This window comes from Saimiri boliviensis, chromosome 5 (genome assembly GCF_048565385.1).
Source record: "Saimiri boliviensis isolate mSaiBol1 chromosome 5, mSaiBol1.pri, whole genome shotgun sequence".
Lineage (NCBI taxonomy): Eukaryota > Metazoa > Chordata > Mammalia > Primates > Cebidae > Saimiri > Saimiri boliviensis.
The window spans coordinates 92,025,971-92,038,830 of NC_133453.1; the positions used below are offsets into that span (position 1 = coordinate 92,025,971).

General features: G+C 37.8%; 1 non-coding gene across 1 annotated transcript; it reads right to left on the bottom strand.

Moving 5' to 3' along the window:
* Nucleotides 1-11,974: 11,974 nt before the first annotated feature.
* LOC120364397 (U6 spliceosomal RNA) lies at nt 11,975-12,081 on the bottom strand. Its single transcript, XR_005579659.2, has one exon. It is a non-coding gene; the product is annotated as a U6 spliceosomal RNA (small nuclear RNA).
* Between the last annotated feature and the right edge of the window lie 779 nt (nt 12,082-12,860).

Consider the following 12,860-nt stretch of genomic DNA (forward strand, 5'->3'; position numbering starts at 1 on the left):
TTACCAATAATAACTTTAGACCCTGATCAGCCTAGAGACCGAATCAGAGGAATCTACATCACAAAATTTTCTAACTGGCCTTTATCTACTAATAGTTTCCCATATACAGTAGACCCTTGAACAATGCGGGGCTTAGGGACATTGACCGCTCCTTCCATGCCAGTTGAAAATCCATGTGTAACTTCTTCTTTCTTTTTTTCTTCCTTTTTCTCCCTTTCTTTCCTTTTTCCCTTTCCTTCCTTTCCTTCCTTCCTTTCTTCCCTCCCTCCCTCCCTTCCTTCCTGTCTTCCTTCCTTCCTTCCTCTCTTTCTCTTTCTTTTCTTTTCTTTTTTTTTTTTTGGAGACAGGGTCTCTCTCTGCTGCCCAGGCTGGATTGCAGTGGAGCAAACATGGCTCACTGCAGCCTTGACCTTCTCTGCTCAAGTGATCCTCCCACCTCAGCCTCTCCAGTAGCTGGGACTAGAGGTGTGCACCACAACGCCCAGCTAATTTCTGTGGGGTTTTTTGCAGAGACAGGATTTTGTCGTGTTATATAGGCTGATCTTAATCTCCTGGACTCTAGCTATCCACCCGCCTTGGCCTCCCAAAGTGCTGAGATTACAGGTGTGAACCACTGTACCTGGCCTTTGTATAATATGATTCTCTAAAAACTTAACTATTAGTAACTTTCTGTTGAAAGTCTTACCAATAACACAGTCAATTAACACATATTATGTATGTAATATTTATTGTATACTGCATTTTTTTTAATAATAAGTAAAGATATAAAATATTAAGAAAGTCGTAAGGAAGAGAAGTATATTTACTATTATTAACTGGAAGTAGATCATCATAAAGGTTTTCCTTCTCATCATCTTCATGTTGAGCAGGCTGAGGAGGAGGAGGAAGAGGAGGGGTTGGTCTTGCTTTCTCAGGGGTGACAGACAGAGAAGACAATCTGTGTATAAGTAGACCCACAAAATGCAGACTGTGCTGTTCAAGGGTCAACTGTATTCACTTTCCTACATTTCCTGCCCCCAGAGATTCAAGGTCCTTTTCCTTTGTCTTGTCACTTCTCAAAAAATGTATTGTTTTTTGGTGAAGATGGCATGTAAACTGGAATTCTAAGCCACTTCTTTGAGAAATATTTTTTCTCTGAGTATTCTTCTCCATATATAAAAAACTCAGATTTGTTTTTTTCTTGTTAATATGTTCTGTTATAGAGCTCTAAGCTAGGAACTCAGAAGATTAGAGGGAAAATTGTTTTTTCCTCCCCCACATAAACAATCCTGTGACATAGGTTGTCTTAACTACTTAGAATGTTACTATCCAGGCCTTTTTTTTTTTTTCACCAATGAGAAAACTATAGTTCAGAGAATGAAGTTTCTAGGAAGAAGTTGTATAGCTTAGAAATGACAGGGTCAGGGTTGGTTACTATGGTTGTGTTCTTTCATTGATTCTATGATTCTTTGCAGGGCCTACAAGGTATAGAATACCTTTGAGAACCATTTGTTTTCTTCTGTTAAAAATAAACTGGGCTAACCTCTCTAATAAAATGGAAAGACAAATAATACTTCCTCTGGGTAACCAGCCATGACAGTTTTTACAAGCATGACATTTTTCAGTTACAGACAGCACATAAAGCATCTACACATTGCTCTTTCTGTAAAGGTTGCTATAGTTTGTGGATGGTGGGGGAAGAGAAGAATGGGTAGAAGATTTGGGGTGCCTGAGTTCTAATATTTCTTCTACAGGTAGTCAGCTGTATGATTTGAAATATATCACTTCACCTTTCAGAACTTTGTTTTTTTTAAATCTAGAAAATAGGTATCTGGAACATTTTGTAAGTGCTAAGCACTCCACCAGTATAGCATAAGCAGAGTCATTGATGAGTAAGAAGACATAGAAAACAGCTTTTGGAAATTAGAAGTGAACTGTAAGTCATCTTTAGATCTAGTCCTCTGATCCTAAGACACTCTGCTATTTGATGAGTTTAAAGCCTCTAGTGTCCCTAGAAAGTAAGTAGAGTCTAAATAGTCTCTGTTGCCATGGTAGAGAAAATTCTGAAGATAAAAATTGTGTCTATATTGAGGGTCTAATTATGAACAAAGATTCGTATTCTACAGTGTTCTCTGTACTGCCACAGAAACAGACATGGTGTTAGCAAGTCCTTGAATAAACTTTTATAACCAATTATTTTGCTATTCTCTAACAATGTCTTTGTGGTCATCATAAAGGCTTTTACTTGATTTAGCATAAAGACAAGGGAATAGAATTCTTTTAAAAATCCCAAACCTTTATTAATATGCATGTTCATATATATACATTGTGAGACAGGATCTTGCTCTGTCACCGAGGTTGGAGTGCAGCGGTGCAATCATGACTCACTACAGCCTCGACCTCCTGGGCTCAAGCAATCATCCTACCTCAGCTTCCAAAGCAGCTAGGACCACGGGCACGCACCACCATGCCTAGCTAATATTTTAGATTTTTTGAAGAGACAGGATGTCTCTATGTTGCCTAGGCTAGTCTTGAACTCCTAGCTTCATGTGATCTTCCCACCTCGGCCCCCAAAGTTCTGGGATTATAGGAATGAGCCACCATGCCCGGCTTATTAATATATATTTTTAAAAGAAAAGAGTATTACTGATTCTAAGAATATAGTGGAAATTCTGTGTTTTCTTATTGAAAGGATATAGTTGCATTTTAGTTAGAATGCCACAATTCAATTGGAGTTTGTAGTATCTTTTATTCTACAAAATCGAGTTGGCAAAAAATTGCTGATTAATCTAAAGACCTTATATATAAAAATAATTGGTAACAATTCAACTATTAGATTTGTCTAGAAAATTAGAAAGTCAGATGTTTACGTTATTATTAATTGTTCAATCAGTTTATTTTCACCTGTGAAGAAACAGAGGCACCACCAAGTCTGTGGCTAATTGACCACAAGGAGGAGGCCAAGGGACTAGCTTGGCCTGACTCCTGAACTACACTCTTTTCACCAACTGCATTTGGCACATTCATCTTTATTTTTCTTTGGTTTGATAAAACCTGTATGAAGGATTTAATTGTTAGAGTATCAACAGAGAGATAGTGAATGTTACTGGGATAAATATAAACTGATATCAGCTACATAAGTGACTTCATCTCTGAATCTCAGTTTCCTATTAGTAAAATACCTAGGACAGAAATCCTTACAGAATTTAAATGAGATAGGAGCCATGAAGTGCTTGGGATTTAGTTGGCTTCAATAATTATAAGTTTCTTTCCTCCCTGATGATTTTAGCTTCCATTAGTTATACACATTCTGTCATAATCTGTGCTTAAACTCTTAACATGAATCCTCTCATTAATTGTTCAAAATATGAGGAAGCTGAAGCTTCAGGAAATTAAATAAGTTCCAGGTCACCAGGTTGGCAAGTCTCAGAGACAGTTTTATAATTAGATGTTTCTGACACTGAAGATCATGTTCTTGATCATCATGTGTACTTACTTTCTGTTGTGTCTTTAACGAATTACCATAGACTTAGTGGCTTCAATGGCACAAACATATTCTTTCACGGTGTTGGAGGTCAGCAACCCAAAATAAGTTTCAGTGAGTTCAAATCAAGGTGTTGGCAGAGCTGGTTCCTTCTGGAGGCTGCAGGATAGACTCTTGCTTGCATTATCCTGGTTTTGGAGGCCACCTGCATCCTTCTCTCGTGGCCCTCTCCTCCAGTCCTCAGAAGGTGGTGCAGCTTGCTTCCACTGTCACATTGCTTTCTTCTTCTGTGATCAAACCTTCTGCCTCCTTCTTTCAGAACACTTGTGACTACATCTCCTATATCCACTCTTACATTGCTACTGCCATTGTTACCACCATTGTTACTACCTGTATTGCTCTCTCTATTTACAGACTATATATGATCATATGTCTCTAGGTAACTTCCTAGGAGTAAAATCTTGAACTTTCTGTTGTGCAACTCTTTGTAGAAGCTCACGTGAAAAGGCAGTAATTTTGAAAGAATTTCAGAAAGATATTCAATTCCTACATTTCTCACGTTACTTTAAAATCAATCCCTAAATTAAGCAGATTAGCAGAAGGGGTGGCATAAATGGACTTGATCCTTTGCCCTTCTACAGAACTGCTTAACTATTGTGCTGTGATATTATATCATTAGCCTACATTGAAGGACAGTGTAAGAAACAGCCCAGGTAGCATAGCCTAGGCCAAGTGTTGGTTATCAGAATTTAGTTGAACGATGCATATACTCTTTCTTTGTACTTAGGGCTCAGGGTTAATCAGGGACCTGGATTCATATTTTTTTCCCTGCTTTGAGGACTCAGCTCTCTACTTTGAAAGTACTGCCTTTCAAGGGCCTCTATTTGCCATGGAATGACAAAATCCTACTTTTCCTCCCCAGAACAGAGCAGCATGTGTTCTTACAGGTGGCCACAGCATATTCATCACATTTGCAATCTTCACATCGGCTCTCTGTTATGTTGCCAGGATTGAATCTTGAATTCCTTTTTCTGATTTCTTTAAGGCTCTTGGCACCGTCTTGGTCCATTTGGCTTAGCTGGTTTTGCCTCCACCACATCTGTTGGTATGATCACATTCATTCGCGTAGAATCAAATCGGCTCAGTACCTGGAGATCATGCTCAATTTTGTTTATAATTTTGTAGCATTTGATTCAAGAGTCTGTTGGCATTTTCTGGAACTTAAATTTTTTTCATTAATATTTATTTTTTTCTTGAGAGTTTGTGTTGTTTCTGAGGAGGAAAAAGTGCCTGTGAATCAGAGTGTGGAGATTCAATCTGTAGCTTACTGATTTTTAAGGGTGATTCTAGGAATCTTCTTATCTTCCTATTGCTTCTTACCTGTGTAACTCATGGCTATTATTAGGATTTGTGCTTGTGTAGTATTTTCTAGATTACACTGTTTTGGAAGGGAGGCATTATATTAATAGGGATATAATTGTTTTTATAGAGATGTTAAGTATAAAAAAAAAAGCTCCAAAGCCTGAAACAGTTTTGGCTAGAAAAAAAACATTCATGAGGGATGCCTGGGGGTTGAGGAATACCCATTTCTGAGAATAGTTGCACATTATGGCCCAACTCCCTTGAGAAGAAGACAAGATGGAAGTGATCCAGGGACAGATTGCTCCAACTAAGTTTTCTGAGTCCCAAGTTATGTTTGAGAAAGGCCATTTGGAAACTATATCTTTATAATGGGCTTGATTTCTATCAGTCTAGGAGCAACAATGCATCTAAAGAAGAATGTTCTGTGTTGATTCCCAAATCTATCAAGTCCTATACTCTTACTACGTTTATAATAGAAATATATTTCAGCTCTATGTTTTTAAAGCTATGAATAATAATGGCACAATTATGTGATAAGGGATACTCTTTGTATCCCTTGAGGTATGTTTGTCTGAACGAAGTTCATTCACATTCAATATCATGATACCAAAATGACGACAGAATAAAGAACATTCACCTAGCTGTGCATTTAGACTTAATAGCAGTTTCAATGCAGCTCAATTTTCCAGGAGGCATTTCTTATCTTTTGTTCAATTTCTTAATGAGCTGTGAAACATTTGAGCTTTTGTCTCCTTTTGGGGGAAAAAGATGCAGTGGAAAGAAGAGCTAGAAGCAAAGGAGATGTCTGAAGAATGTGGATCAACAAGATACTGGTTTACAATTTTTTACTTCAATTAAACTCTTAACTACTTTATACAAATTACTTTTTTATTTTTAGTAAAAAAAAATAATCTGAAAGTTTCTGTCAATAGTGGCCAACAACTTAGGTATGTAGTTTTAGAAGATGATCTTTAAAAGAAGCAAACTTGAGAAAAACAAATCATTAAAAATGTTAAAGGGACTGGGGTACCTTTGTTTGGTGAAGACCAGCTTGAGAGAGCTGCTATTAGAAGAGAGAAAAGTTTTGGAGTGTTGAAGAAGGAGGATTTAGGAGGAGTGAGTGGGGGTACCTGCAGTATGGTTGATAAAGGGCTTTACATTCAATGTTCAAGAATAGTTAAAAGACCTTAAGTTATCCTAACAGGGAGGGGTTCCTTAAAAGGGTGAAGTGTAATTACTGTAGTAATGACTGATTTTTTTCGCCCTTATTGAAGATGATCCCTCACAGTCTTGATTTCCTAACTCTCTGCAAATAAACTTGATCCAGCTGTTGGCCATAAAATGGGCAAGGTGATACTTCTTAATTTCAGGACAATGGGGATCTCAATACTTCTTAATTTCTACTTTTTAGAACAGAAATTTAGGGGTTAGACAGCCCTGCTTCTTCCACTTACCTTGGACAATTTACTTAAGAAGCTCTCTGAAATAGTTTCTTTATCTGTAACATCAATTTAATAATACCCATCTCACAATGTGTGTTAAAGGAAGGTTCTCAGGATTAAGTGACATAAAATGTGTAAGTTGCCTAACATATAACAAATGCTCAAATTATTGTAGTTCCTACTGTATTTATTACTGTTGTTTCTAAGCATCTAAGTAAAATCATTGTTCTGTAGAATATCTTAGTGGTCTGTAGTGAGATAAAATATTGAAAGTTTTAAATGAATGTTAAATAATGATTAAAAGTATAAACAAAATGTCCAGAGGAAAAGTGTGACTCAAAGGCAAGCCTTTCCAGAATGCTGATCAGACACAATCACATTTTTGGCGACAGCAAGCAAAGCAAATATGCCCCAGGATCAGAGCCCATCAACAGGTTCTTGGAGCCAAAGCTCTGGGAACCAACCACCTCCAGCCCAGGTCAGCTAAAGCATCCTAAATTTGTGAGGTGCCAGCATTGAGAGCAGGTACTCTCCAAGTCAGGAAATGTGAATCAGAAAGAGGATGTGATCTTGGCAGGGAACGCTCTCTTTCTGATGATCACTGATGGTGTTTACTTTGAACAAGAATAATCCTGGTATCTGCTCATACATGACAATACACAACCTAGCACTATGAGAAAATAGTTTTGGACAGGTAGGCAGGCACCCCATCTAGCTTGATTTTGCTGCTGATATGCTAAAAAATCATGGCAAGATAAACACACTCTTCTAAACTCTTGGAGCCTCAGTTCCTTGTACTGATCAAAAGGATTGAACCAGAGGACCTTGAAGTTTCTTCAGCTTATTGTCTTTCTCTGTGACTGTACATTTGCAATTCACGCACTTTTTACTACAGATTTATACCTTGTTAATGATTTTTAAAAGCATAATTTATTTTTTCCCATTTTCATTGATTGGCCCAGAGGAGCATTAATGGTATGAATATGAGATTCACCATACAGATTTCAAAATTTTTCCTCCCCGCCAGATGGAATTGCTAAACAATATAATGGAATACTTTTCATTTCTGCAATGCATTTCATTCATTCTTTCTTTCTTTCTGTCTTTCTGTCTTTCTGTCTTTCTTTCTTTCTTTATTGTACTTTTCGGTTCTGGGATACATGTGCAGATCATGCAGGATTGTTGCATAGGTACACACATGGCAATGTGGTTTGCTGCCTTCATTCCCCTGTCACGTACATCTGGCTTTTCTCCCCATGTTATCCCTTTCCGTTCTCCCCACACCCCCTCTGTCCCTCCCTTGACCCCCCCAACAGACCCCCAATATGTGATGCTCCTGTCTGTGTGTCCATGTGTTCTCATTGTTCATCATCTGCCTATGAGTGAGAACATTCAGTTTGATTTTCTGTTGTTGTGTCAGTTTGCTGAGAATGGTGGTTTCCAGATTCATCCATGTCCTTACAAAGGACACACACTCATCATTTATTATGGCTGAATAGTATTTCATGGCGTACATGTGCCACATTTTCCTTGTCCAGTCTATCATTGATGGGCATTTGGGTTGGTTCCAGGTCTTTGCTACTGTAAACAGTGCCACTATAAACATACGTATGCATGTGTCTTTATAATAGAATGATTTATAATCCTTTGGGTATATACCCAGTAATGGGATTGCTGGGTTAAATGGAATTTCTATTTCTAGATCCTTGAGGAAGTGCCACACTGTCTTCCACAATGGTTGAACTAGTTTACACTCCCACCAACAGTGTAAAACTGTTCCTATTTCTCCACATCCTCTCCAGGATCTGTTGCCTCCAGATTTTTTAATGATCACCATTCTAACTGGTGTGAGGGGGCATCTCAATGTGGTTTTGATTTGCATTTCTCTAATAATCAGTGATGATGAGCATTTTTTCATATGTTTGTTGGCCTTATATATGTCTTCATTTGAAAAGTATCTGTTCATTTCCTTTTCCCACTTTGGATGGGGTTGCTTGTTTTTTTCCTTGTAAATCTGTTTCAGTTCTTTGTGGATTCTGTATATTAGACCTTTGTCAGATGAGTAGATTGCAAAATTTTTTCCCATTCTGTTGGTTGCTGGTTCACCCTAATGATTGTTTCTTTTGCAGCTCAGAAGCTCTGGAGTTTAATCCCATTTGTCTATTTTGGCTTTTGTTGCCAATGCTTTTGGTGTTTTAGTCATGAAGTCCTTACCTATGCCTATGTCCTGAATTGTTTTGCCTAGGTTTTCTTCTAGGGTTTTTATGGTTTTAGGCAGGCATCCCCAAACTACGGCCCGCAGACCTCATGCGGCCCCCTGAGGCCATTTATCCGGCCCCCCGCCACACTTCAGGAAGGGGCACCTCTTTCACTGGTGGTCAGTGACAGGGGCACAGTATGTGGCGGCCCTCCAATGGTCTGAGGGACAGTGAACTGGCCCCCTGTGTAAAAAGTTTGGGGATGCCTGGTGTTAGGTCTTATGTTTAAGTCTAAATACATCTGGAGTTAATTTTAGTGTAAGGTGTCAGGAAGGGGTCCAGTTTCTGCTTTCTGCACATGGCTAGCCAGTTTTGCCAACACCATTTATTAAACAGGGAATCTTTTCCCCATTGCTTTTGTCAGGATTGTCAAAGATCAGATGGTTGTAGATGTGTGGTGTTGCCTCTGAGGCCTCTGTTCTGTTCCATTGGTCTATATCTCTGTTTTGGTACCAGTACCATGCTGTTTTGATTACTTTAGTCTTGTAGTATAGTTTGAAATCAGGTAGTGTGCTGCCTCCAGCCTTGTTCTTTTTGCTTAGGATTGTCTTGGCTATGTGGGCTCTTTTTTGGTTCCATATGAAGTTTAAGGTGGTTTTTTTCCAGTTCTGTGAAGAAGGTCATTCGTAGCTTGATGGTGATAGTGTTGAATATATAAATTACTTTGGGCAGTATGGCCATTTTTACAATATTGATTCTTTCTAACCGCGAACATGGTATGTTTCTCCATCTGTTTGTGTTCTCTCTTATTTCATTGAGTGGTGGTTTGTAGTTCTCCTTGAAGAGGTCCTTTACATCCTTTGTTAGTTGTATTCCTAGGTATTTTATCCTCTTTGTAGCAATTGTGAATGGGATTTTGCTCATGATTTGGCTCTCTGTTAGTCTGTTATCTCAGATTTGGAGCTGAGATGATAGGGTCTTCTAAATATTCAATCATGTCATCTGAAATTAGAGACAGTTTGACTTCCTCTTTCCCCAATTTAATACCCTTTATTATTTTTTTCTTGCCTAGTTGCTCTGGGTAGAACTTCCAATAATGTATTGAATGGACTGGTGAGAAAAGGCATCATTGTCTAGTGCTGAATTTCAAAGGAAATGTTTCCAGTTTTTGCCCATTTAGTATGATATTGGCTGTAGGTTTGTCATAAATAGCTTTTTGTTGTTTTGAGATATGTTTAATACCTAGTTTATTGAGAGTTTTTAGCATAAAGGGCTGTAGAATTTTGTTGAAGGCCTTCTCTTCATCTGTTGAGATAATCATGTGGTTTTTGTCTTTGGTTCTGTTTATATAGTGGGTAATGTTTATAGACTTGTGTATGTTGAACCAGCCTTGAGTCCCTGGAATGAAGCCTACTTGATTGTGATGGATAAGCTTTTTGATATGCTGTTGTCATTTGTTTGCCAATATTTTATTGAGTATTTTTGCATCTATTCAGGATATTGACCTGAAGTTTTCTTTTTCTGTTGAGTCTCTGCTGCATTTTGGTATCAGGATGATATTGGTCTCATAAAATGATGTGGGAAGGATTCCCTCTTTTTGTATTGTTTGGAATAGTTTCAGAAGGAATGGTATCAGCTCCTCTTTGCATGTCTGGTAGAATTTAGCTGTGAATCTATCTGGACCTGGACTTTTTATTGGTTGGTATATTATTAATTGCTGCCTCAAATTCAGTCCCTGTTATTTGTCTATTCAAGGTTTGAACTTCTTCCTGGTTTAGGCTTTTTAGAGTACAAGTGTCCAGGAATTTATCAATTTCTTCCAGGATTACTGGTTTATTTTCATAGAGTTGTTTGTAGTAATCTCTGATTGTAGATTGTATTTCTGTGGAATCAGTGGTGATACCACCTTTATCGTTTTTTATTGCATCTATTTGATTCTTCTCCCTTTTCTTTTTTATTAATCTGGCTAGTGGTATGTCTATTTTGTTGATCTTTTCAAAAAACTAGCTCCCAGATTTATTTTTTGTGTGTAGTTTTTTGTGTGTGTCTCTATTTCCTTCAGTTCTGCTGTGATCTTAGTTATTTCTTGTCTTCAGCTAGCTTTTGAGTTTTTTTTTATCTTGCTCCTCTAGCTCTTTTAATTTTGATGATAGGGTATCAATTTTAGACCTTTCTTCGCTTCTCATGTGGCCATTTATTGCTATAAATTTCCTTCTAGACACTGCTTTAAATGTGTCCCAGAGATTCTGGTACATTTTGTCTTCATTCTCATTGGTTTCAAAGAACATCTTCATTTCATTGTTTATCCTGTCAACATTCAGGAACTAGCTGTTCAATTTCCATGACGCTGTGCAGTTCTGAGTTAGTTTCTTAATTCTGAGTTCTAATTTGATTGTTCTGTGGTCTGAGAGACTGTTTGTTAGTATTTTTGTTCTGCATTTGCTGAGGAGTGATTTACTTCCAATTATGTGGTCAATTTTTGAGCAGGTGCAATGCAGTCCTGAGAAGAATGTATATTTTGTGGATTTAGGGTGGAGATTTCTGTAGAGGTCTATTAGGTCTGCTTGGTCCAGATATGAGTTCAAGTCCTGGATATCCTTGTTGATTTTCTGTCTCATTGATCTGTCTAGTATTGATAATGGAGTCTTAAAGTCTCCCACTATTATTGTGTGGGAGTGTAAGTCTCTTTATAGGTCATTAAGAACTTGCTTTATGTACCTGGGTGTTCCTGTATTGGGTGTGTATATATTTAGGATTGTTAACTCTTTTTGATGCATTGATCCTTTTACCATTTTGTAATGTCCTTATTTGTCTCTTTTGATATTTGTTGGTTTAAAGTCCATTTTATAGGACACTAGGATTGCAACTCCTGCTTTTTTTTTCTCTCCATTTGCTTGATAATCTTCCTCCATACCTTTATTTTGAGCCTATGTGTGTCCTTGCTCATGAGATGGGTTTCCTGAATATAGGACACCAATGGGTCTTGACATTTTATCCAATTTGCCAGTCTGTGTCTTTTGATTGGGGCATTTAGCCCATTTACATTTAAGGTTAATATTGTTATGAGTGAATTTGATCCTGCCATTTTGATGCTAGCTGGATGTTTTGCCTGTTCGTTGATGCATTTTTTTCATCGTGTCGATGGTTTTTACCATTTGGTACACTTTTGGAGTGCCTGATACTGGTTGTTCCTTTCCTTGTTTAGTGTTTCTTTCAGGAGCTCTTGTAAGACAGGCCTAGTGGTGATGAAACCTCTCAGCAATTGCTTGTCCATAAAGAATTTTCTTTCTCCTTCGCTTATGAAGCTTAGTTTGGCTGGATATGAAATTCTAGGCTGAAAGTTCTTTTCTTTAAGGATGTTGAATATTGGCCCCCACTCTCTTCTGTCTTGTAGGGTTTCTGCTGAGAGATCTGCTCTGAGTCTGATGGGCTTCCCTTTGTGGGTAACCTGACCTTTTTCTCTGGCTGCCCTTAGCATTTTTTCCTTCATTTCAACTCTGGTGAATCTGAAAAATATGGAACGCTTCACAAATTTGCCTGTCATTCTTGCACAGGGGCCATGTTAATCTTTTCTATATGGTTCCAATTTTAGTATATGTGCTGCCAAGGTGAGCACCTGCAATGCCTTTCACTAGCTTTGGAGAACATCTCTAAGAGAAATATGTTCAGTACTTTATATTTCATTTATTTCTTCTTGTAAGAATCACAGGTTTCTGAGAACTTGTGAGAGTTGCCTTCAATATATTCCTCAGCATTGGATGTAATACTTATGTTTCTCATATTTTCAAAGGGGGATATTATGCTTACGTACACGCTGTCTTGTGTCATCAAAGTGGCATAATGGTAACCAAGGCTCCTTCTAGATTAGTGCAAAGCATCCAGGCAGAAAAAGATATTTTTTATATATCTTATAGATATTTCACTCTGTCTGAAGAAATAGAACACAATGGTGGGACTAATCTCTTGTTTATATTTTCTTTGGCCATGTACTATCTAGAAATAAGAAAATAAAGATCTATGTTCACCACCCCTTTATCTCCCCAATGTCCCCAGACTGTGGAATGTTGGGATTCATAGTGTGAATGCTCTGAAAATCAATTATTGTCAGATTTTGTTTTCAGGGCTGCCAGATAATATTTTGGCTCAACTTCAGTCCATTTGGAACACAGCTGTTAAGTTGTTGACAAAAACTAAGGAAATATGAACATGTTCCACCCTTTCCAAAAAAAATTGCATTTGTTGGCAACCAACTCAGATAGATTAGAAATTTTCTTATTGGAGAGCAAGTCAGTATCACTCCCTGGCATCATTTTGGGCTGATCTGGTCATTCTTGTGTTCCAACACACACGGCACCCTTCATTCACCACTTGAAATTTCAGAATTTACTTTTGATC